A 26877-nucleotide genomic window follows, 5' to 3' on the forward strand; every position below is an offset into this window, starting at 1 on the left:
AGGCACACAATTTTACCCTCTTCAACAGGAATGACTCAGAAGCCATGCCTAAAAGTAAAGCCCTTGTATTGTGCATTGGTAAAACTATCTGAAATCAGCATGCATATCCATTTATCTATCTATCACATATGTGTATTATATGCCATATTCCTTTTTCTAATATACAATGGATTTTAATTAATCAACATGAGACTTGTTAAGCTTTATCATTCATCTGAGAATAGAAAATTAAATTTTTCTATTAAATTTTCTATTCTCAGATGAATGATAAAGCTTAGCAAGTCTCATGTTCATTTATAGAGGAACAAGAAAGTCTATCCCTTTTGCTACTATAAAATTCTTACTCTGCAGTAAGTAGAATATAAATAATTTCCTACAGAATAAAGAAATTTATTTATTTTGTTTTTTAAATCCTCCAAACTACTCTAATAAGATATAAGGCCTATATTTAAGCTATAATACTCTTTAACAACATAAATGGGCTAGAAAGAGATCAGCTGTGTTATTCTTTGGACCGATTCTTTTTTTGACATGAATTTAGGAAAAGAATAAAGATTAGCTGGTCAGTGAATTAAATCCAAGGATTGATTTCATAAGCATGGGGTTTGTATGAAAACATAGCCATTGGCTGTCTTTTGCAGCCATTTGATACGACATTTAGTTAAAAAATAAAGAATGAGCTACAGCATTCTTTTCCCACATGGCAAGGAAAAAAACCACCACAGATCCAATACTTGTTCTTTAAGATTCTTCCAGTGGGTGGTATTTTCATATTCATCTTTCATGGCATCAACATGCCTATTTCCTCAGTACGTCAAGGCTGTGAAAATAAAAGCAATTCTGGAAGTACATATCCCCAAGATTCTTCATTAGATCATACAAAAAAAAAATGAGGAGGGATAGCAAGTTTGTCTGCCACCCTCACTTCAATCTCCTCCCGACCTCTTGTGTTCTAAGTCATGTCATGAGCTAATTCTTTGCTAGTAATGTTTTTGACAGGAAAGGATTACGTTCTATTAAAAGAAGAAAATACATATTTATGATGCATCAAATTTCAGAAAGCTGCACAAGAGAAATTAAATTATTCTAAGGATTAAATGGTCTTTCCAGTTTGAAATGTGATTTTGGCAGATTTATATTTCTCCTTAAAGGGATAAACAAATAATTGGGCATTATATAAATCTTTGCAGAATGTCGAAAACACTTTGTAACACATGTAAATCTAATCATTAGAATCCTGAATATGTTTTTTAATACAAATATATTATTATACTACACTAAATGTGGGAATAGAATAAAATGATAAAATAATCACCTTTTTCATACTGTTAGTTTTCTAAATTTCCCAAATTAAACCTAATAATTATTGCTGCTTCAAATGTCTTTGAGGTGATTATTATTTAAAGTCCTCCCTTTTTTGCTCAATTTTTTTCATTATCGAGAGGATATAGTGATGAATGATTATTATAACATACATGAATATATGCACGTATATGTAGCTCTATAGCCTTCGTATGTAATACAATTGTTTATTTTTGTTCACATCTTTATAACTCATTATATAAGAATTTCCTAAGTGTCCATTTCCTCCAAGGCCCTATTGAGATACCACTCATAAGGGTAAACGTCCCAGTTTCTCCTCAAAAAGCCTTTGGTCTGCTAATGTAGAACGGACATATCCAGATATAACCCTAACATGAAATATAACAAGTCTCTAAGAAATGTGTGAAGCAACATGAAGCAAGTTGGAAGAGAAATACAGCATCTTCCTGAGAAGGTACTGGAAGTTGACCAAGATGCTAATCAAAAGTTTGTCTTGATTCTGAAAAGCTCAAAGCACTGAAGCTTAATGGTTAGACATTAAGAACATCCTCCTAGGCCAGGCGCGGTGGCTCATGCCTGTAATCCCAGCACTTTGGGAGGCCGAGGCGGGTAGATCAAGAGGTCAAGAGATTGAGACCATCCTGGCCAGCCAGGCATAGTGGCACATGCCTGTAATCCCAGCTACTTGGGCAGCTGAGGCAGGAGAATTGCTTGAACCCAGGAGGCAGAGGTTTCGGTGTGCCGAGATTTTGCCATTGTACTCTGCCCTGGGCAAAAAGAGCAAAACTCCATCTAAAAAAAAAAAAAAAAAAAAAAAATCCTCCTCTCCCCACTTTCTATTTCAATAGAATATTAGCATTTTCTACATTGTTATTTTCTTTAAGTGCAAGTCAGCTTAACTGTGCAATATGCTGCTTAGTTAGTTAACAGCATCTCTAATGAAAGATATACTACTTCTCAGTGGAGCATAGAGAAGTTACTTTCTGGCCAGTGTAAAATACAGTATAAAATTACACATATTGGGTTGGGTGCAGTGTCTCACCCCTGTAATCCCATCACTTTGGGAAGCCAAGGCAGGAGGATCACTTCATGTCAGATCAAGACCAGCCTGAGCAACACAGAGAGACCCTGTCTCTATAGAAAGCATAAAAGAAATGATTAGCTGGGTGTGCTGGTGCATGCTATCATAGTCCTAGCTATTCAGGAGGCTGAGGCAGGAGACTCACTTGAGCTCAGAAGTTTGAGATTATAGTAAGCTATGATTGTACCACTCTGTTCCAGCCTGGGCAACAGGCACTATCTCTATAAAAGAAACATTTAAAAATATATATATATATAACTTCTGGCTTCTTTCATTTATATATTTTGAAGCTTTTATAACAATAAGTTAAAGATCCTCATTAATTTTATTTTCTGTTTTAAGAGAAGCATCAGAATTTATTACATATGTAAAAATCTAGAAAAAAAAGACTTTAATAGAGCATTTGTTTGTTTGTTTTAAGGCTCAATGGAGCAAACACTCCCATTTATTTAGCAATCACCATATGCCAGACACTGTTCTAAGAGTCTTTTTTGCATCAAAATGTAATTTATCTGTTTATTTTAATTGTATATATTTATCAGATACAATGTGGTGTTTTGATACAAGTATAAAATATGTAATAATCAAAATAATTAGCATATTTTGATAGAGGACTTAAAAGTAGATTAAAAGCTACTATTTTTAAGATTGGCAATAATATCTCATTCAGTCTTGAAATGAAGTAGAAGTTATTTTTGCTTCCATTTTACAGAACACTGCAAGCAGTTTAGCAATCTAGAAGCATACAGGGCATCAGAGGTTAAGCCAGAGGAACAGATTAGAATCAGGAGGAAGGACCAGATCCAGGTAAAAAGGAAGCACAGCATCCATACTGTTCTGGAGCGTGGTATCAAAATCAGGGCTTTGAGAAATAATTTTAGATAAATATTAATGATTCAATCATAGGCAATTGACCAGGCACAGTGACTCATACCTGTAATCCCAGCACTTTTAGAGGCTGAAGCAAGAGGATTGCTTTAAGCCATGAATTTCAGACCAGCCTGGGCAACAGAGTGAGACTCAGTCTCTACAAATAAATAAAAAATATAGCCAGGCATGGTGGCTCACACCTTTAGTCCTAGGCTACTCAGGAGGCTGAGATGAGAGTACCACTTGAGCCCAGGAGTTTGAGGTTGCAGTAAGCTATGATTATGTCACTATACTCCAACCTGGATGACAGAGGGAGACTCCATCTCTTAAAAAAACAAACAACAAAACAAACAAACAAACAAACAAAAGCATAGGAAATCATCTCATTAAGAATTCTAAGCACCAAGAAAGCATGAATTCATCTAATTTCAAACCTGGATGCTTCAACAAATACCACCAGAACACTTTAATAGAAGTCAAGTGCCATTGCAAAGACAGGGGAAGTCTTATAGCACTGACAGCCTTGTGTTAAGCAATGTGTCTTTAGTACTAGGTGTCAGTCTGCAGAACATGATTTCTCTTTGGGAGCAAGATAGGATGTGGTTGAAGGTAGGGTCTTCATGGACTATGTATGCCAAGTACTGACTGCATTAGAGGAAGGATAAAGGGTTAGTTTACAGGATGAAGAAGAAACCGATACAAAATAGCAACCTGTTATATACAATATTTTCTTTTTAACTTTTGATTTTGTAAAATGAGACTAAAAGACAGTATCAATCTAGAAAAGTACTCTATGTATTTTTAAATTTTTGAGGAGAGAAATTTATAAAATATCTAAGCACTAGCTAGCACGCAATATAACATTTCGCTTTTGCTTTGTAGAATAATCTTAGCTATTTTCTGCTCATAGCATTCCAAACACTTCCAGAAGAGCTACTGCACTTCATGTGACTTGTTGAGTAGTATCTCCACTGTAAGTAAACTTGAAAACTCTATTAAAGAAAGTCTCCCTTGTCCCATTCCTCAAGGTCCCCAACCTCTCTCAAGAAAACTGTAATTAATATAGTTAACATGACCATCTACCTTTATAAGAATGAAAATAATTTAGCTTCTGATTCTGTCTTCAACAGCATAAGATCAAACAGCCTTCCCAAGACGAGAGTGGCAGAGCCAACGAAATTAACATTACTTAGTAATTCTATCTAAAAAACAAGGTATGCTATTTAGATTGATATTTTTAATGACCCATGAATATGCCTTTTTATAAAGGCATCTGTTTCCTATTTTATACCCTCTAATTGAGAAATCATCTTTGCTTATCGAACTGAGAGAAATTTTTAAAGTCCTAGTTCCAACATCGGCATGGATATTGCAGAACTCAGACTGCCTCTGCTACCAGTGAAGTGCATATTGGTACTATAATTTTGGGGAACACTCACAAGGTACATGTTAGTCACATCAAATATACTTATTTCTTTACACTACATAATCCTACGTCTACAAATCGATGCTAAGTACAATGTCAGCAGTGACAAACATTTGAGTAGGCTATGTATTGCAGTGCTATTTAAAATAGTGAGATATTAAAAACAATCTGAATGTTTAACAATGGTGGGTAAATGGTGAAATAAATTATGAAATATCCATAGGATAGTATATCACAGAGTCATTAAAAATCACCTTTTCAAGTAACTGGAATATATAGAATAGAAAATTTAACTTCACGTTTGTGAAAACAAACCACAACAAAAGCTGGAGGAAAATACACCAAAATACTGGGAGCAGTATTAATAATAACGGTAAAGAAGTTGGTCAGAAAAACCAATACATGTTTTTTTTAAAAAGGCAAAAAGTGTGGTCTAAAATGTTGCTAAGAATCAGTGCCAAAGTTACCTTCCTTGTTTCTGGACTTCATTCTGACTTTTGCGTGTTGGGGGAGGTGGGGGGGGGGGGGCAGCGGGAATAACTTTAGGAGCCTAAAACATGTTTTCAGTCTAAATTTAGTAATACTGTGTTTTATAAAATCTAAGATACTGTTCACCACAAGATACACCTCATTTACGACCAAGAAAAAAAATCCCATCAATTTAAATATAGAATCACTTAACTTTACATAATTTAATGTAAAATTACATGTATCACAGAACTGATAAAATATTGCAATGGCATTTCTGATGTCCTGTTTTATGTACCCCTTTTGTTAGCTTGATTTTATCTGGAAACACTAGTTACTTTGCTCAGCTAATATTTTAACAGAAAAACACACTTTTTTTATGGGAGGGAAACTCTTTTATCTTAAACCAAAAGAACTTAGTTACAGTTGAAAAAAGAATGGTAATTTCCATTACATATATTCTGTTTTGATAACTTGGCTATTTCTGGTGATTTAATATATTTTTAAGAGACTACATCTAGCCACTTTTATAAAATGTGATTTAGATAACTGATTCACCAAATGTAATTTAATGTTATTTTCATTTCTAGATAGAAGGGAAAACCATACTAATTATACTAAACCACACATATCCAAGTGGGAAGACCTGGTAATAAGAGAGGTTTAAACATGTTTCCATTTTTATGTACACTTTATTTTCACTGGTATATTTATTCAAAAATAGGCAAGTCATCTTGACCAAATAAACTCAATATTCCCACAACAGAAATCTCCAAGTGGAAGATAGTTAGGGGATCAGATTATGAAAAATGTTTCTGTATTACTGTCAGTTATTTTTTTTTTTTTATAATCTAACAAAAATCTTTTCTTTTCAGTTTTCTTTCTTTCTGGAAAGTGATCAGAGTAAGATGAGATTGGAAATTGCCACGTTTACCATATCAACTATAAAATAAAAATCAGAAAGGGAAGAGTTTACTTCTTATTTAAAAAGAAAAAGGTAAGGTTTACCTGTAATACAGATTTATAATTAAAACTTAACTCTGTGCATTGAAAATATTACTAATTCATTGATGTATACTTTATAAAAATCTCATTCTACTTGTAATTTTCGTTTGTAGGTGGATGGGATAGAACAAAAAGTTCAAAACGTCTTTAAAAAAATTACATATTTAAATGTTCACAAATGTCCATAGTATACACTAAGGAATGAATAAAAAAGAGAGACTTCAATAAATTTGACCTTGAACTACATAAAAACACCTAATAAAATAATACAGTTTATAAGTAGACTTTAAATCACACTTGCAGACATTTCACCTTTTTTCTCTATTAAGTTGCCAGTTATCTATAGGCATGATTTTAATCTATTTGCCTCATTCTATACAGACATCAAAGACAGAAAAGCACAGTTTGAAAAGAGAAATAATAGGAGTTTTTTTATCTGAGAGAGAGAGAAAGAGAGAGAGTGTGTGTGTGTGTGTGTGGGGGGTCTGCCTGTGTTTGTGTGTTTATGTGTATTTGGTTGTAGGAAAGTGAGGTCAGAATTGGGGCCAGAAAAGGTACATATTTACAGAGTGCCTATTATATGACAGACACTGCAATCTGAAGGGTTAAATATGGGCCTTCAATGGAAAATTCCTGATTAGTGTAAGGGAACATGAAAAGCCAATGTTTTCCTTTATGTTAATTATTAACCAAAAGTCTATACAAAAAGTTTAGTCACACCTGGCATGTTGTTCTTTCATAAGCTATAAAAGTCTTCATTTCATTCAGTGTTTAGTTGCCTTTTTTAAAAAAAAATCTGAATACATGTTCAAAAAAATTATAGAAGGCATAAATAATATCCCAAATTTATTGCTGTGAAGGCCTTCTGAGGTTCTGTTATTACTTTAAACTCAGTTAGTTAAGCTAGTTTCGAGTCTCAAAAAAAAAAAGCAAATTAATGAAAGCACAGAACAAAAGGAATGACACTCAGCTAACTGAAATATTTTATTGAGAAGTACGTTTTCAACTCTGCCCTCTTTAGGAAATGTATTCTCTGTGGGTATATAATTGTGGAATTCAAAATGTTTTCCTGCAAATTCAGACAGCTGATCATCCTTGGACATGTTAACCAGCTTTCCAATAAGTAATTATTTTAATATTTCTGTAAATTAAATGAGTGAATTTGAGTTGGATTTTTTCATTAATCAAAACTCAGCTAGTAAGATGAAATAAATTCAGCATTCAATAACCAAATAAATTATACTAATTAGAAAAACAAACACTGCTCAGGGAGCCATGTTTGCTAGTAGATCAACTCTGAAATATATCCAGTTTTTCCTAAATTTTAGCTTTTACCACACATTGCAAGCATATTTCTGATCCAGCTATCTAAAAACCCACAATGCCTTTATTTTATTTCAGTTTATTCATTATTGACACAAATACAGTACTGACCTTAATTCCAGCCAGAAGTTATAAGATACTTTGGATTAGATCAATAAAATCTAAAAGAAGAAGAGAAAAATATACAGTAAGTTAAATCAGTTGAACAATCTGGCCTTTTCTTTCACTAAGGAGGAAGATAAAGTCAGAAGTGACTTGTTCCTCATTCCATAAAATGCATTGACTGAAACATATCCATTTACAATGTACGAGGGTTACACATAATAAAACTTTAAACTTAAAAATATGTTCTATACTTTATTTTAAAAAATATTAAATGCCAAAATTAGGTCCTATTTTTCTTTTATACTTATTTAAAGTAGAAGTCCTATGCTTATATTCTAAAACAACCAACCAAAAATAATTTTTAACACATTCTGCTCCTAAAATACTACCATTGCTCTTGAGATGTTTAATCAAAAATAATAAAACTTGTGCATTTTGATCCTGCCATAGACTGAATGCTTATGTCCCCTCCACCCCAAATTCATATGTTGAGATCCTAACCCCTCAATGTGATGATATTTGGAGGTGGGGCCTTTGGAAGGTGATTAGCGCCCCTATAAAAGAGATCCCAGAAATATAAAAAGTATGACTATGCCTTTACATGGGAGATCACAGGGAGCACTCTCACACCTTCTGCCATATGAAGATGAAGGAAAAAACATGGAGCAGGACCTCAGCAAAAACAATCTGCTGCTTTCTTGATCTTGAACTTCTCTGCTTTCAGAACTGTGATAAATTTATTTCTGTTCTTATATGTTTGTTAGAACAGTCTGTACAGACTGATGCAAGGCTTTAATATGATTTAATATGCACAGAGAGTCTGTAGATTTTTAGTCCCGGGTCAACAATCAGTCTAAACCTTTGCTAAAGGTAGCAAAGGTCAAATAGTACCATTCTAGTGGTAAACAATCAATCTTCCCATTGGTCTCTTGCACCTTAGCCTTGCCACTAAAATATGCTGAGAAGTAAATATGCATAAAAGTATGTTGTCAAATGAAAGTATAAAGAAGATAAACCAGGGACAAACAAAAAACAAACAAACAAACAACAACAACAACAACAAAAAACATTCTGTCCCAAATGTCAGCCTGCCTTTTGGACAGACAGTAAACAAAACTTGAGAATGACAAAAGAGTGAGACTCACCTCACCACAGGGAGCATCTATGGCAAAGTTTCTAATTAAAAAGCAAGTTCTAGAAGTATGTTTGTGAGTTAATTGGATAGAAAACAGCATTATGTTCTTCTTCTACATGTTCAAAATGTTTCATTATTAGACTCCTATGCTAAATCCAAAAACAAAATTAGCCTAAAACTAATTATTTACTGAAAAGGACAGTGTAAAATAATACAAAGAAAATACCAGTTAACCACAGAAAATACAACTGAATATGAAACACTTGATTTTTAATCCTAAGAGTTTTTAATCCTAATAGTTGATTTTTAATCCTAACAAAATGATAGGTTGATACATCTGTGGAGATTTGTTTTTTAAGTATCTGAGGAAATTATGAAGGATATTTAAGATTAATGCCTTTAGTATATCTATCTTGATTTCAAACACCTGATATTATTTTACTTTGATAAAAATATTATTTTTTGGCTATAAAGCCAGCAGCTCCCTAACTGTCAAATTGGCCCAGGGCACCACTGTAAACTCTTAGGGGGATGGTGAAATATTTTCTTTTTATTTTATTTTTTTGAGACAGCATCTCACTCTGTCACCCAGTCTGGAGTGCAGGAGTGTGGTCATGGCTCACTGCAGCCTCAACCTCCCAGTTTCAATCAGTCCCCCACCTAAGCCTCTGTAGTAGCTGAAACTACAGGCATGAACCACCACACCTGACTAATTTTTGTATTCTTTATAGAGATGGAGTTTCGCCATGTTGCCCAGGCTGGTCTCAAACTCCTGGACTCAAGCGATCCACCCACCTTGGCCTCTCAAAGTGATGGGATTACAGGCATGAGCCACCATGCCTGGCCAAAATGTTTTCAATATATGAAAACAAAAACAAAAAATCCACAGCAATATCTACTAGGCAGCACAAGAACTATTAAAGTGGCTTGTGGTTTCAATATTAGATCATGCTACTTTCCTTTCAATGATGCTCACAGCTTTGAAAAGTTGGGTTTTTCATGACGTTTGCAATATAAAAGCAAATACTACATGAAAACCAACGTGAAATAAGAATGACCAAAAACCTTTTTTTTTTTTTCATAAAAAATTAAAGGAAATAAGAATGACAATGTCCAGTTTGACTCCAAGGTTTGAGGGCTGGGTAGTATTCAACAGGCACAAATCCCATTAGTAAGTGATTGTGGGTTTCTAAGCATAAAATAAAAATAGATTTGCTTTCAATTTATTTGAATTATTTTTTCAAAAGTCTTCTACGTTGTTAGAACTTAAACATATTATGCTAATTAAATTAAACCGTGAGGTACATCTTTTGGCTTAGAGGCATCTTGAAAATAAAATTACTGAGATGCTACAGGTATCAAAAACTGGGAATATCTGGAACATTCCTGTTAAAACGTAGTTTCTTGTTTGTTTTTTTGTCTTGCTCCACAAATTTAAAGAGAAAGCATGAGAAATTTAAAACAAAAATGCTAAGAGAGAAAAGGAAAAAAGTAAAAGAAAACAAAGCATGAGAAATTTAAAACAAAAATACTAAGAGAGAAAAGGAAAAAAATAAAAGAAAAAATATGTCTCTAAAACAAGAAGAAAAAATGCAAAGAGAGTAAGAAGGGCAGTTACTGATTCAACACACTCAGTGACAGTGTATGTGTGGCTGGATTGCATATGCACTACTGTGTATGCAAGAGATGGCTAAAATAGAATGTACATAAGAACGCTAAGCTATGAAAGACAGAGTGGATACACCTTATATATGTTCATTTTAGTCATATTATCAATCACTATCCCCTAAGAAAAAAGGAGGCATTGAAAAAGAATATTTAGATCTAAATATTCACTAGGAAAAAAAATGATAGCTTGCACAGCAACATGAATGTACTTAATGCCACAAAACTGAACCCTTATAAATGGTTGAAATGTTATATTTTACGTTTCACATATTTCGCTACAATATACAATAAGTGATGCTGTTATCCTAGGATCTTGCACAGTGTCTCATACAAAAACCTGCTCTATAATCACTAAATGCATACTGAGCAATGACTACCAGGATGATATTGCCACTTAACAACTCTCTAAAGAGAACATGGTTCACTAGTTGCCTGGAATTGGGAAAAGTCAAACATGAAACTGCCCATTTGTTTGCTTGCAAGTTTTAGGCATCACTTTATCATTTGACTATAGCTACTTCTTGCTAATTGCTCATTAACACAGATCAGCATCCTGATATCTTTAATATTCTTAAAAATATACTGGATTTCTTGTATATGCACTCCCAAATATATACTTTCATAGCAAAAACAAAATGATACTTGTGGTTTTTCTTTTTTTCTTTTTTTTTTTAGTTTTATGACACAGGAACTTGACTTCTTTATGTATTCCATATGTATCTGGAAAGACATTACAACTTACTTGTCATTCTTCCAATGTTCCTCCTCCCCACAACTGCCAGCCCCATCTCCAAAAAAAAATCTTGCTTTTTTTCTTTTTTGAGACAGGGTCTTGCTCTGTCACTTAGGCTGGAGTGCAGTGGCATGATCTCAGCTCACTACAACCTCCACCTCCTGAGTTCAAGTGATTCTCTTGCCTCAGCCTCCCGAGTTGCTGGGATTACAGGCATGCACCACCATGTACAGCTAATTTTGTATTTTTTTTTTTTTTTTTTTTAGTGGCGATGGAATTTCATCATGTTGGTCAGGCTGTTCTTGAACACCCAACCTCAGGTGATCTGCCTGCTTCAGCCTCCCAAAGTGCTGGGATTATAGGCCTTAGCCTCTGCACCTAGCCAATACTATTGTAGGTATGTGAACTTTTTACTTGAACCCAAGGTATTCCACACACAAAATATCAACAAATATTGTTAAATGAATAAAGGTGCTTACTGTTGTATTTTTTCCAATTCTATGTCAAATTTAAAGAAACAGTTGAAAATACCCATTTTGGTGAGAATAAGAAAATAAAAATCCCATCCTTGCCTTATATGACTTCCACTGAAAGGATAGTCTCTTCAATAAATAATGTTAGGTAGACTGAGTACTACATGTAAAAGAATGAAAATGGGCTTTTATCTTACACCATGCACAAAAGCAACTCAAAATTAAATGAAAGCTTAAATGTAAGATCGGAAGCCATAAAACTCCTAGAAGAAAGCAAAGGGAATAAACTTCTTGACATTGACTTTGGCAATGATTTTTTGAATATGACACCAAGAGCTCAGGCATCAGAAGCAGAAATAAACAGGTGGGGCATCAAACTGTCCAAAAAAGGAAACAATCAAAAAATAAAAAGGTAACCTAGGGAATAGGGGAGAAAATATTTGCAAGCCATATATCTGACAAGGGGTTAATATCCAAAATATAGGGCTGGGTGTGGGGGCTCAGGCCTGTAATCCCAGCACATTGGGAGGCCAAGAGGGTGGAGTGCTTGAGTCCAGGAGTTTAAGACCAGTCTGGGCAACATGGAGAAACGTCATCTATATCAAGAATGACAAAAAAATAGCTGGGCATTGTGATGTGTGCTTGTTGTCCCAGCTACCCAGGAGGCTGAGGTGGCAGGATTGATTGAGCCCAGGAAGTCGAGGCAGCAGTGAACCGTGACTGTGTACCGAACTCCAGCCTGGGCAACAGAGTGAGACCCTGTCTCAAAAAAAAAAAAAAAAAAATTAAAAATATGTAAGGAAAACAATGAGACAGTATCTAAAAGAAAAGAAATAAAAACAACCTGATTTAAAAATGAGCCAAGGATCTGAATAGACATTTTTCCAAAGAAGACACAACAATGGCTAACAAGTTTATGAAAAGGTGGCTAATATCAGAAATTATCAGAGAAACGAAAATCAAAACCACAATGAGATACCTATCTCACACCTGTTAGTATTGTAAGGTCTTTTAGGCTGACTGGTGGTCCTACGGATGCCATGTTAACCTCTGTGACCTGCACAGACACTCCAGACGAGTTCCTGGAAAATCTGAAATAACTGGAAGACCATGAAAAGGGGAAGAAATGATCAACCCCTGCAGTGCCTACTTAACTTTAAGACATTCTCTATTGTTCCTCATTCCCACCCCAGTTGATAAGGCCAGTGGACTTTGTAACCAACTTTGTGGGTCAACCTCATGACTCCATCCCTTACGACCTCCTCCCAGCTTGCAGAAAACCACCCTAAGCTGTAACTTCTGTAGGTTTCCACTGCCCACCCCAAACCTATAAAACCGACTCCTATCCCACCACCCTTCATTGACTCTGTTTTCAGACTCAGCCTGCCCACACCAAGGTGAATAAGCAGCCATGTTGCTCACACAAAGCCTGTTTTGAGAGGGTCTCTTCATTCAGAGCTCGCGTTTCAACAAGTATGGCTATCATTAAAAAGATTGTTTAAAAAGTGTTGGATGTGGGGAAAAGGCAAGGGACTCCTGTATACTGTCGATGGGAATGTAAATTGGTACAAGTGCTATGGAGGTACCTCAAGAAATTAAACAGAAAACTACAATTTGATCCAGCAATCCCACTGCAGGGAAAAGACACAACGAAAATTAAGTTGGTATCTTGAAGAGATATCTGCACTCCTGTGTTCATTGCAGCATTATTCACAATAGCCAAAATATGAAAACAAACAGTGTCAATCAACAGATGAATGGATTAAAAAATTGCGAGATACGGCCAGGCTTGATGGCTAACACCTGTAACACCAGCAATTTGGGAGGCTGAGGCGGGTGGATCACCTGAGGTCAGGAGTTCGAGATCAGCCTGCCCAACATGGTGAAACACCATCTCTACTAAAAATACAAAAAATTACCCAGGCGTGGTGGCGGGCACCTGTAATCCCAGCTACTCGGGAGGCTGAGGCAGGACAATTGCTTGAACCCAAAAGGCAGAGGTTGCAGTGAGCCGAGATCACACCACTGTACTCTGGCCTTGGTGACAGAGGGAAACTCCATCTCAGAAAAAAAAAAAATTGTGAGATACTATATAAAATGGAATATTATTAAGACTTTAAAAGGGAGATCCTGCCATTTGCAACAAAATGAAAAAACCTGAAAGGCATTATGGTAAGTGAAATAATCCAGACACAGAAAGAAAACTACTGTACAATCTCACTTATATGGAATCTTAAAAAGCTGAACTCATAGAAGCAGAGTAGAATGGTGGTTATCAGGAGGTAAGGAGGTTGGTAGCATGAAGACATGTTGGTCAAAGGCTATAAGGTCACAGTTATATAGGATGACTAAATCTAAAGGTCTAATGTACAGCATCACGACCATAGTTAATAATATTGTAAAGTATACTGAAAATTTGCTTAAAAAATAGATTTCAGGGGTTACTTTTTAAAAAAGTAACTGTGTGAGGAGACAGACATGTTAATTTGCTTCACTCTAGTAATCAATTCACAGGATGTATGTGTGTGTGTGTGTGTATGTATGTGTGTGTGTATATATATATATATATATATATATAGAAACATCAAAACGTCATGTTGTACACCTTAAATATATACAATTTTTATAATATAAAAATATTGGAAACACAGTTCTGAGGGAAAAGAGGTATTCTTTTTTTTTTTTTTTTTTTTTTTTTTTGAGATGGAGTTTTCTCTCTTGTTACCCAGGCTGGAGTGCAATGGCGCGATCTCAGCTCACCGCAACCTCCGCCTCCTGAGTTCAGGCAATTCTCCTGCCTCAGCCTCCTGAGTAGCTGGGATTACAGGCACACACCACCATGCCCAGCTAATTTTTTGTATTTTTAGTAGAGATGGCGTTTCACCATGTTGACCAGGATGGTCTCGATCTCTTGACCTCGTGATCCACCTGCCTCGGCCTCCCAAAGTGCTGGGATTACAGGCGTGAGCCACCTCGCGAGGCCCGAGAGGTATTCATTTGTGACCTGGTGGACTCAAGCTGTCCTGTAGCTTCTATTTTTTTTTTTTTTTTTTTTTTTTTTTTTTTTTTTTTGCTTGCTTTGCTTAAGGAGAGCACTTTCATTTGCAGTGTCAGGAGCAGCTGCTTTGTAAATAACTCCTTGGAACTTTTTTCTTTTTTTCCAACCAAGCCAGTTATTGAGCAAATAGTAACAGGATAGTGAAGACTGATGTTGCCCTAAGGCTCAGTCCTCACTGTGAACATCTGCCATTTCAAACACAGAAGTCAAGACTTTTGTGTAGTATTTTGCTAAAGGATGCCCTGAGCAAAACACAAATAAAATTCTTTTCAATAGGATTTAGCTGCTTCCAGGCAGCTTAATGTATCAGCATAATAAAAGCACCACTTCTCCATCCTCTCTCTTTATCCTCACCTAAAAGGTAGGAGAAATATCAGCAAATCATCTTAATTTAATTGCTAAAGCTCTTCTTAGCCCTCCCTCACCCTTGCGGACTTCAGGGCTCCGTATTATAAATCATATTGTGATGGTCAGATAACATTATAAAGCCTATGTCGAACTAAAATATGCCTGATTATATCTCACAAGGAATACAAAATGAAAATAGCAGACATCTTGTAGCTATTGGATTATCAAGGTTAATTGTGAGTTGAAAATTCACAACTATTTCTTATGCTTCTCCCTTGTTAAAGTTAGATTGAGTTTTCAAATTATATAAATTGTTACTGCTTAAGCAATAGAAAAGTTACTACTTGAGGTACAACTTACGGAAACAAATATTGGTAATACTGCAGTTAAAAGATATTTAAAAGATTCTATTTTTCAAAAAAAAAAAAAAAAATGGAGGCCGGTGTGGTGGCTCACGCCTGTAATCCAAGCACTTTGGAGGCCAAGGCGGGTGGATCACCTGAGGTCGGGAGTTCAAGACTAGCCGGACCACCATGGTGAAACCCCATCTTAAAAAAATAAAAATAAAAATGGAAATGCTTTTTGTTTATAATTCTTGTGATTATCATATTTTTGAGATATATAGTAGGCTTTTTTTTTTTTTTAATGGAGACAGGGTCTCACTTTGTTGTCTCTGCTGGAGTACATTGGCATGATCATGCTTCACTCCAGTCTCGACCTCCCCAGGCTCAGTGATCCTCTCACCTCAGCTTCCTGAGTTGCTGGGACTATGGGCATGAACCACCACGCCCAACTAATTTTTCTTTTTTTTTTTTTTTTTTTTTTTTTGTAGAGACAGTTTCCCTATGTTGTCCAGGCTGGTCTCAAACTCCTGAGCTCAAGTGATCCAACGTCTGAAATTGCTGTGATTACAGGCATAAGCCACCATACCCAGCTGAGTAGGGTTTTTGTTGTTGTTGCTGTTTGTTTTAATTTTTTAGCATCATTTAGTATTTTAGGGATCCAATGTTATTTAAAGAGTCCACTTAGAATCTAGTGGGATAGGGGAAGTTGTGAAAAAGCCAAAAGACAAAAAGTTATGATGCAAAAAAAAAATACATATATTTCTAGCGTCGCAAGGAAATACTAACAGAGTTTTCGGGAGACAAAAAGGAGAACAAAAGTGGGGAAAATCTTGTTATGAAGATAAAGATTTACAAAGGAAGTCACATTTGAGTTAGTCCTTGAAGGAGGGAAGAGATTTTGATAGGTAGAGATGGAGTAGGAAGGAGACCAATTCAGACAATGGACAGGACACCAGAGAAACAAAGTAATAGAAGAATCAAAGCCCAGGATGTGTTTGGAAAAATACATAGCTATGACACACAAGAAGAGCAATCATTGAGTGAAAAGCTAAGTTGGCTCTACATAGTAAATAATTACCTTGAATGGCAATCTGAGGAGGCTATTCAATTAAATGTATTTAATTTTGTAGGTGAAAGTGGACTGCTGAAGGTTTTAAACTCAAGAATGGCATAATTAGGAAATTTAATCTGGTAATCTTATGTAGGTTGGATCACAGAGGGGAGTGCTTAAAGAAGTATCCATTTACGTGGCTCCTTCAGAAGTCCAGGTGAATGGCAATGAAGAGCCAATGCAGGTGGAGACAGCATCCATATAAAGGAGAGTGTTACAGGATTGCATGGATATGTGTATTAGTTGGCTTAGACTGTGATACAGTTTTGAAGTTTGTCTCCACCCGAATCTCATGTTAAATTGTTCTCCCTGTTGCTGGAGGTGGGTCCTGGAGGGAGGTGACTGGGTTATGGGGACAGAGCTCTCATGGCTTGGTGCTGTCTTCATCATAGTGAGTTCTCAAAAGATCCAGTCATTTAAAAGTGTGTGCCACCTCCCTCGGGCATTCTCCCTCTCCTTTTCCTCCCCACCCCCTGTCTCTCTTTCTGGCTTGCTCTTGCTTTCACCATATGAAGTGCCTGCTCCTGCACTGCTCTCCACTGTGAGTAAAAGCTTCCTGAGGCCTCCCCAGAATCTGATGCTGGCACTGTTTCCTGTATGGATTGCAGAACCATGAGCCAATTAAACTTATTTTTATAATAAATTACCCAGTCTTAGGTATTTCTTTATAGCAATGTAAGAATAGCCTAATACATTGAACTGAAGAGTGGGGTGTTGCTATAAAGATACCTGAAAATATCGAAGCAGCTTTGGAACTAAGTAATGAGCTGAGGTTGGAAGAGTCTGGAGGGCTCAGAAAAAGACAGAAATATGAGGGGAAGTTTGGAATTTTTTAGACAATAGTTAAATGGTTGTGACCAAAATGCTGACAGTGATATGGACAGCAAAATCCAGGCTGATGAGGTCTCTGAGGAAAATGAGGAACTTACTGGGAACTGGGACAAAGGTCACACATATTATGTGTTAGCAAAGAGCTTGGCTGGATTGTGTCCATACCCTAGGGGTCTTTGGAAGTTTGAGCTTCACAGTGACTATTCAGAGAATCTGGCAGATGAAATTTCTGAGCAGTGATACATTCAAGATGTGTCCTGCTGTTTCTAACAACCTACGCTCAGAAGCAGGAGCAAAGAAAAGATTAAGAGTTGGAATTTATATTTAAAAGGGAAGCACCCCATAAAAGTTTGTAAAAATTTCAGTCAAACCATGTGGCAGAGAAAGAAAAAGCTTTTCTGAGAGAGGAATTCAAGTAGGCTGTGGAACAACCACTTGCTAGGGAAATTTATATAGCTAAACCCCCACCAAGTGCTGATAGCCAAGTCAATGGGAAAAAGGCCTTGAAGGCATTTCAGAGACCTTCATGGCAGCCCCTCTCACCATAGGCCCAGAGGCCTAGGAAGGAAGAATGGTTTTGTGGGACAGGTCCAGGGCCCCACTGCCCTGCACAGCCCAGGATTCTGTACTGCGTTGGAAGCTCTGGCTCCAGCCTCTGCTCAAAGGACCCCAGAAACTGTTCTGCCACCGCTCTAGAGAGCATAAACTGCTGTAAGTCTTGGCTGCTTCCATGTGTTGTTAAGCCTGCAGGTGCACAGAGTACAAGAGTGAATCAGGCTTGGCACCTTCCACCTACATTTCAAAGGATATATGAAAAAGCCTGGGTACCCCAGCAGGAGCCTGCTGCATGGGCAGAGCCCCAACAAAGAACCTCTACCAGGGCAGTGCCAAGGGGAAATGTGAAGTTGGAACCCTCACATTGGGTCTCCACGTGGGCACCACCTAGTGGAGCTGTGAGAAGGTAGTTACCACCCTCCAGACCTCAGACCAGCAGCTTGCATCCTGCACCTGGAAAAGCTGCAGGCACTCAACAACCTGTGAGAGCAGCTGAGGGGTGTGGGGAAGACGCAACCTACAAAGCTAAAAGGGCAGAGCTAACCAGGGCCTTTGGAGCCTCCTCATTGTACCAGTGTGCTGTGGGTGTGAGACATGGAGTCAAAAGCTATTATTTCGGAGCTTTAAAATTTAATGACTGCCCTGCTAGGTTTTGAACTTGCATTGTTCTGTAGCACCTTTCTTTTGGCCATTTTCCTCTGGGAATAGCAATGTTTACCCAGTGCCTATACCTCCATTGTATATTGGGAGTAAATAACTCTTTCTGATTTTATAGGCTTGTAGCTGGAAGGGATATGCCTTGTTTCAAATGAGGCTTTGCATTTTGGACTTTTGAATTAATGCTGGAATGAGTTAAGACATTGGGGGGCCATTGAGAAGGCATGATAGTATTTTGCAATGTGAGAAGAACATGAGATTTGGAAGGGGCTAGGGGTAGAATAATACAGTTTTCATATTTGTCCCCACCCAACTGTCATGTTGAATTGTAATCCCCAGTGCTGGAGGTGGGGCCTGGTGGAAGGGGTTTGGGTCATGGAGGTGATCCCTCATGGCTTGGTGCTATTTTTGTGATAGGGAGTTCTCATGAGATCTGGTCATTTAAGAGAGTGTGGCACCTCCCATTCTACTCTCTCTCTCTCTCATTCTCTCCGTTGCTTGCTCCTGCTTTCACCATGTGAAGTGCCTAATCCTGCTTTGCTTTCTTTCTGCCAGGAGAAAAAGCTCCCTGAGTCCTCCCCAGAAGTTGATGCCAGCACTATGTTTCCTGTATAGCCTGCAGAACTGTAAGCCAATTAAACCTCTTTCTTTAATAAGTTATCCAATCCCATGTATTTCTTTATAGCAATGCAAGAATGGCCCAGTATAGTCTACCATAACAAAATGCCATAGATGTATGGTTTAAACAACAGAAATTTACTTGTTCACAGTTCCAGAGGTTGGAGGAATGAGATCAAGTGCCAACATGGTCTGGTTCTGGTGAGGGCTATCTTTCTGGCTTATAGACAGCCATGTTCTATGCCCTCACATGGTGGAGAAAGAAAGACATGAAGGTGGGTGGGGAAAGTTTAGAAAACTCTCTTTTCCTCTTCTTATGAGGCCACCAATCCTATTGGATTAGGGCCCCCCTATCATGACTTCATTGAACCTTAATTACCTTCTACAGGCCCTATTTTTAAAAACAGTCACAATGGCACTCAGAACTTCAACACACGGATGGGGTGGGGCACAACTCAGTCCATAAGAGTGTTTACAGTCTATACAGAATTTAGAGATTAAAGCTGGGTGTGGTGGCTCACCTCTAATCCCAGAACTTTGGGAGACCAAGGCAGAGGACTGCTTGAGGCCAGGAGTTTGAGACCAGCATGAGCAATACAGAGAGACCACTACAATTTTTTTTTTCAATTAGTGGGGTATGGTGGTTCACACCTGTAGTCCTAGCTACTGGGGAGGCTGATGCTAGAGGCATATGAGGTTACAGTGAGCTATGACTGTGCCACTGAAACCCATTGTTGGCAACAGAGTCCCTGTCTCACACACACAGAAAAAGAATTTAAGGATAGACTGGCCAAGAAAGGCACAGGATGGAGAAAGGAGCCAAGAGAATTTTGAGAGTGTAAGACAGACTCCCAGAACATTCTTAGAAACAGGAAAGCCTGAAGGGAGATCAGGCTGCTGGGTAAAAGTAGAAGATGATGGGCTTTATTAGGTACATTAAGTGTGAATTTCTGGCAGGATAATAAAGGAAAGGTATTCATCAGGCAACTGACCTATTCATGAAGGGTATGATTTTATGTGATATACAAAGGAATAAAAACTTAATACTTAAAACAATAAAGGAGTTAAATTTGTGGTGATATAATTAGGCAAAATATATCAATAGAGGGTCAGAGGTACACATTCCAAAACATAGAATTAAGTTGTCTAGACAGCTCATATTATTGTATATTTAGTTGCACTTTGCCTTGACAGGTAGATATAACATTAATAGAGTGCTGGCTTTGTGTAAGCCTATATTGTTCTTAATGAATGCCATATCCTGCCTGCCCAGACAGTGGGCTACTCTGGGTCAGTGACCCAGCAAATCTATTAGTTTTCCAAGCACTTAGTGTGGTATACGGCACAAAGTGGGGAATCTATAAATGTGGAATGACTCACTCCCCGGAAAAAGAGGCTGAGTCATGAGCACTCCAACTAATTTCACCTCTAGACATTGTATTATTCATATAAAACAACATCGTAGGAAGTTAGGCATGAGGTATGGCTCTTAATGGAATGTTCTGTACTCTGACATGTTTGCCATAGCTGCCATAACAATGGCTGGAAATGAAAGTTAAGGCTAAAGAGGGCCAGTTACGTGCTGGGAAATTGGACCTAATTCACCCATTTACTGTCACAACACTGAAAATAAAATAACTAGGTGATGCAATAACTGGAAATAAATGAGTACCAATTGAAAATAAGAACTTTCAAATGTGTAAATCATGGAAATTATTTTATGAAAGCTAGAGTACCATTTTAATACAAAACAACAAAAAATATAGAAAATGAGCATTAAGTGTTCAATATAACTCAAGCATTGTACAAAGCTGTCAGAAGCATTATTGATTTAATTCTCATGAAGACCAAACACAGCAGATACTGTGTTTTTTATTCCCGGGAGAAAATTAAGCTTATAAAGATTAAATATCCAGTACCTATGGGGAGAAAACATTTCAAATTAATTGATATTATGCCAATGTCTTTTATTAAGGCAAATAAATTTAAAAAGTCACAGATAAGGTGACATATATACATATATATGGCTATATGACCAACATATATTTTTTTTCATCTTTTATTTTTAAGTTTACAGCAATGATGGATTTTCCTAACTATATAATTCTCCAAGGAATTCTGGCATATTCAAATTCAGGCAGAAACAATAGGGGAAAACATGCTTTGAAGAAACTTAAAACCAGTGATAAATTTTTGAAATGAAATATCCCAATCTCTTATAGTTCTTCCTCTAAGTGTTTTCAGTAGGACAAAAACTTTGGAAGATGGCAATATTTATTTACTTATTTTACAAAGTGAAAACAAGTTTATTAAGAAAGCAAAGGAATAAAGAATGGCTACTCCACAGACAAAGCAGCCCTGAGGGCTGCTGGTTGCCCATTTTTATGGTTATTTCTTGATTATATGCTAACAAGAAGTAGACTATTCATGCCTCCCCTTTTTAGACCATATAGGGTAACTTCCTGACACTGCTATGGCATTTGTAAACTGTCATAGCACTGGTAGGACTGTAGCAGTGAGGACGACCAAAGGTCACTCATCACCATCTTGGTTTCAGTGAGGTTTAGCGGGCTTTTAAATTTATTATTTATTTACTTTTTAAGTATACTTTAAGTTCTGGGATACATGTGCAGAATGTGCAGGTCTGTTACATAGGTATACATGTGTCATGGTGGTTTGCTGCACCCATCGTCTACATTAGGTATTTCTCCTAATGCTAGCCCTCTCCTTGCCCTCCAACCCCCAACAGGCCCCAGTGTATGATGTTCCCCTCCATGTGCCCATATGTTCTCATTGTTCAAATCCCACTTGTGAATGAGAACATGTGGTGTTTGGTTTTCTGTTCCTATGTTAGTTAGCTGAGAATGATGGTTTACAACTTCATCCATGTCCCTGCAAAGGACATGAACTCATTTTTTTTTAATGGCTTCATAGTATTCCATGGTGTATATGTGCCACATTTTCTTTATCCAGTCTAACACTGATCGGGATTTGGGTTGGTTCCAAGTCTTTGCTATTGTAAATAGTGCTGCAGTAAACATACATGGGCATGTGTCTTTATAGGAGAATGATTTATAATCCTTTGAGTATATTCTCAGTAATAAAATTGCTTGGTCAAATGGCATTTCTGGTTCTAGATTCTTGAGGAATTGCCACAGTCTTCCACAATGCTTGAACTAATTTACACTCCCACCAACAGTGTAAAAGTGTTCCTGTTTCTCCACCTCCACTCCAGCATCTGTTGTTTCCTGACTTTTTAGTGATCACCATTCTAATAGGCGTGAGATGATATCTCATTGCGGTTTTTTGATTTGTATTTCTCTAATGACCAGTGATGATGAGCTTTTTTCATATGTTTGTTAGCAGCATAAATGTCTTCTTTTGTGAAGTGTCTATTCATATCCTTCTCCCATTTTTTTGATGGGTTTTTTTTTCTTGTAAATTTGTTTAAGTTCCTTGTAGATTCTGAGTATTAGCCCTTTGTCAGATGACTAGATTGCAAAAATTTTCTCCCATTCTTTAGATTGCCTGTTCACTCTGATGATAGTGTCTTTTGCTGTGCAGAAGCTCTTTACTTTAACTAGACCTCATTTGACAAGTTTGGCTTTTGTTGCCATTGCTTTTGGTGTTTTAGTCGTGAAGCCTATGGTCATGCCTATGTTCTGAATGGTATTGGCTAGGTTTTCTTCTAGAGTTTTTATGGTTTTAGGTCATACATTTAAATATTTAATCTATCTGGAGTTCATTTTTGTATAAGATGTAAAGAAGGAGTCCAGTCTCAGTTTTCTGCATAGGGCTAGCCAGTTTTTCCAACATCATTTATTAAATAGGAAATCCTTTCCCCATTGCTTGTTTTTGTCAGGTTTATCAAAGATCAGGTGGTTTTAGAGATGTGGTGTTATTTCTGAGGCCTCTGTTCTGCCCCATTGCTCTATATATCTGTTTTGGTACTAGTACCACACTATTTTGATTACTGTAGCCTTATAGTATACTTTGAAGTCAAGTAGTGTGATGTCTCCAGCTTTGTTCTTTTTGCTTAGGATTATCTTAGCTATATTGGCTCTTTTTTGGTTCCATATGAAATTTAAAGTAGTTTTTTCTAATTCTGTGAAGAAAGTCAGTGATAGCTTAATGGGAATAGCATTGAATCTATAAAATACTTTGGGCTGTATGGCCATTTTCATGATATCGATTCTTCCTGCCCATGAGGATGGACTGTTTTTCCATTTGTTTCTGTCCTGTCTTATTTCCTTAGGCAGTGGTTTGTATCTCTCCTTGAAGAGGTCCTACACATCCCTTGTAAGTTGTATTCCTAGGTATTTTATTCTCTTTGTAGCAGCTGTGAATGGGAGTTTGCTCAAGATTTGGCTCTCTGTTAGTCTATGATTTGTGTGTAGGAATGCTTCTAAGTTTTGCACATTGATTTTGTAGCCTGAGACTTTGCTGAACTTGCTTATCAGCTTAAGGGGTTTTTGGGCTGAGATGATGGGGTTTTCTAAATAAACAATTATATTATCTGCAAAGAGAGATAAATTGACTTCCTATCTTCCTATTTGAATACACTTTCTTTCTTTCTCTTGCCTAATTGCCCTGGTCAGAACTTCCAATACTATGTTGAATAGGAGTGGTGAGAGAGGGCATCCTTGTCTTGTACCAGTTTTCAAAGGGAATGCTTCCAGCTTTTGCCCCTTCAGTATAATATTGGCTGTGGTTCGTCACAAATAGCTCTTATTATTTTGAGATATGTTTCATCAATACAGTTTATTGGGTGTATTTAGCGTGAAGGGTGTTGAATTTTATTGACAGCTTTTTTTGCATCTATTGAGATAATCATGTAGTTTTTGCCATTGGTTCTGCTAATTTGATAAGTTATGTCTATTGATTTGCATATGTTGAACCAGCCTTGCAACCCAGGGATGAAGCCAAGTTGATTGTGGTGGATAAGCTGTTAAATGTGATGCTGGATTTGGTTTGCCAGTATTTTATTGAGGATGTTCGCATTGATGTTCACCAGGGATACTGGCCCGAAATTTTCTATTTTTGTTGTGTGTCTGCAAGGTTTTGGTATCAGAATGATGCTGGCCTTATAAAATAAGTTAGAGAGGATTTCCTCTTTTTTTATTGTTTGGAATAGTTTCAGAAGGAATGGTACGAGCTTCTCTATGTAATTCTGGAAGAATTTAGCTGTGAATCTGTCTGATCCTGGGATTTTTTTGGTTGGTAGGCTATTAATTACTGCCTCAGTTTCAGAACTTTTTACTGGCCTATTCAGGGATTTAACTTCTTGGTTTAGTCTTGGGTGTATGTGTCCTGGAATTTATCCATTTCTTTTAGATTTTCTAGTTTATTTGCATAGAGGTGTTTATAGTATTCTCTGATGATACTTCGTATTTCTGTGGGATCAGTGGTGATCTGCCCTTTATCTATTTTTATTGTGTCTATTTGATTCTTCTCTCTTTTCTTCTTTATTAGTCTGGATAGTGGGCGATCTATTTCGTTAATCTTTTCAAAAAACCAGCTCCTAGATTCACTGATTTCTTCAAGGGTTTTTCATGTCTCTGTCTCCTTCAGTTCTGCTCTGATCTTAGTAATTTCTTGTCTTCTGCTAGCTTTTGAATTTGTTTCCCGTTGCTTCTCCAGTTCTTTTAACTGTGATGTTAGGGTATTGATTTTAGATCCTTCCCACTTTCTTCTACGGGCATTTAGTGCTATAAATTTCCCTCTAAACACTGCTTTAGCTGTGTCCCAGAGATTCTGGTGCATTGTATCTTTGTTGTCATTGGTTTCAAAGAACTTATTTATTTCTGCCTTAATTTTGTTATTTACCCAGTAGTTACTGAGGAGCAGGTTGTTCAATTTCCATGTAGTTGCATGGTTTTGAGTGAGTTTCTTAATCCTGTATTCTAGTTCAATTGCACTATAATCTGGGAGACATTTTGTTATTATTTCCATTCCTTTGCATTTGCTGAGGAATGTTTTACTTCCAATTATATGGTCAATTTTAGAGTAAGTATTATATGGTGCTGAGAAGAATGTACATTCTGTTGATTGGGGGTGGTGAGTTCTGTAGATGTCTATTAGGTCTGCTTGGTCCAGAGCTGAGTTCAAGTCTTGAATATCCTTGTTAATCCTCTGTCTCATTGATCTGTCTAATATTGAAAGTGGGGTGTTAAAATCTCCCACTTTTATTGTGTGGGAGTCTATGTCTCTTTGTAGGTCCCTAAGAACTATGAATCTGGGTGCTCCTATATTGGGTGCATACCTATTTAGGATTATATGTATAGGATAGTTAGCTATTCTTGTTGCACTGATCCCTTTACCATTGTGTAATGCCCTTTTGTCTTTTTCAGTCTTTGTTAGTTTAAAGTCTGTTTTATCAGAGACTAGGATTACAATGCTTTTTTTTTGCTTTCAATTTGCTTGGTAAATCTTCCTCCCTCCCTTTATTTTGAGCCTATGTGGGTCTTTGCACATGAGATTTGTCTCCTGAATACAGCACACTGATGGGTCTTGACTCTTTATCCAATTTACCAGTCTGTGCCTTTTAATTGGGGCATTTAGCCCATTTACATTTAAGGCTAATATTGTTATGTGTGAATATGATCCTGTCATTATGATGCTAGTTGTTTATTTTGCACATTAGTTGATGCAGTTTCTTCATGGTGTCAATGGTCTTTACATTGTGGTTTGCTTTTGCAGTGGTTGGTACTGGTTATTCCTTTCAATATTTAGTGCTTTCTTCAGGAACTCTTGTAAGGCAGGCCTGGTGGTGACAAAATCCCTCAGCATTTGCTTGTCTGTAAAGGATTTTATTTCTCCTTCACATACGATGCTTAGTTTGGCTGGATATGAAATTTTGGGTTGAAAATTCTTTTCCTTAAGAATGTTGAATATTGGTCCCCAGTCTCTTCTAGCTTGTAGGGTTTCTGCAAAGAGATCTGCTGTTAGTCTGATGGGCTTCCCTTTGTGGGTAACTTGACCTTTCTCTCTGGCTGCCTTTGACATTTTTTCCTTCCTTTTAACCTTGGTGAATCTGACGATTATGTACCTTGGGGTTGCTCTTGAGATGTTCTCTGCATTTCCTGAATTTGAATGTTGGCCGTCTTGCTAGGTTGGGGAAGTTCTCCTGGATAATATCCTGAAGTGTGTTTTACAAGTTGGTTCCATTCTCCCTATCACTTTCAGGTACACCAGTCAAACGTAGAATTGGTCTTTTCACATAGTCCCATATATATTGGAGGCTCTGTTCATTCCTTTTCATTCTTTTTTGTCTAAGCTTGTCTTCACACTGTATTTCATTAAGCTGATCTTCAACCTCTGATATCCTTTCTTCCACTTGATTGATTTGGCTATATTTTGCTGAAATTTTAAGCTCCATCACATCATTTATGTTCTTCTCTAAACTGGTTATTCTAATTATCAATTCCTCTAACCTTCCATCAAGTTTCTTAGCTTCCTTGCATTGGGTTAGAACATGCTCCTTTAGCTTCTCCATCCAGTTTTGTTCTCTTGCTGGCGAGGAGTTGTGATCCTTTAGATTAGAAGAGGCATTATGTTTTTTGAAATCTGCAGCATTTTTGCGCTGGTTTTTCTTCAACTTCATGGATTGATCTGCCTTTTTCTTTGCTGTTGGTGACCTTCAGATGGGGTTTTTGCGTGGTCATCCTTTTTGTTGTTGTTGATGCTATCGCTTTCTGTTTGTTAGTTTTCCTTCTAACAGTCAGGCCCCTCTTCTGCAGGTCTGC

General features: G+C 37.0%; 1 protein-coding gene across 5 annotated transcripts in view; it reads right to left on the reverse strand.

Moving 5' to 3' along the window:
- Positions 1–26877, reverse strand: part of MAP2 (microtubule associated protein 2) — a 299602-nt gene that overhangs the window by 211183 nt on the left and 61542 nt on the right. For 3 of the 5 annotated variants that reach the window (XM_074399101.1, XM_010336378.3, XM_074399098.1), the window contains one exon: positions 7608–7657. The exons of the other annotated variants lie outside the window; for them this stretch is intronic. The gene's annotated coding sequence lies outside the window, so the exon portion shown is untranslated. The remainder of the gene's footprint in view (positions 1–7607; positions 7658–26877) is intronic. 5 annotated transcript variants of the gene reach the window in all.

The sequence above is a fragment of the Saimiri boliviensis genome, chromosome 5 (assembly GCF_048565385.1).
Source record: "Saimiri boliviensis isolate mSaiBol1 chromosome 5, mSaiBol1.pri, whole genome shotgun sequence".
Lineage (NCBI taxonomy): Eukaryota > Metazoa > Chordata > Mammalia > Primates > Cebidae > Saimiri > Saimiri boliviensis.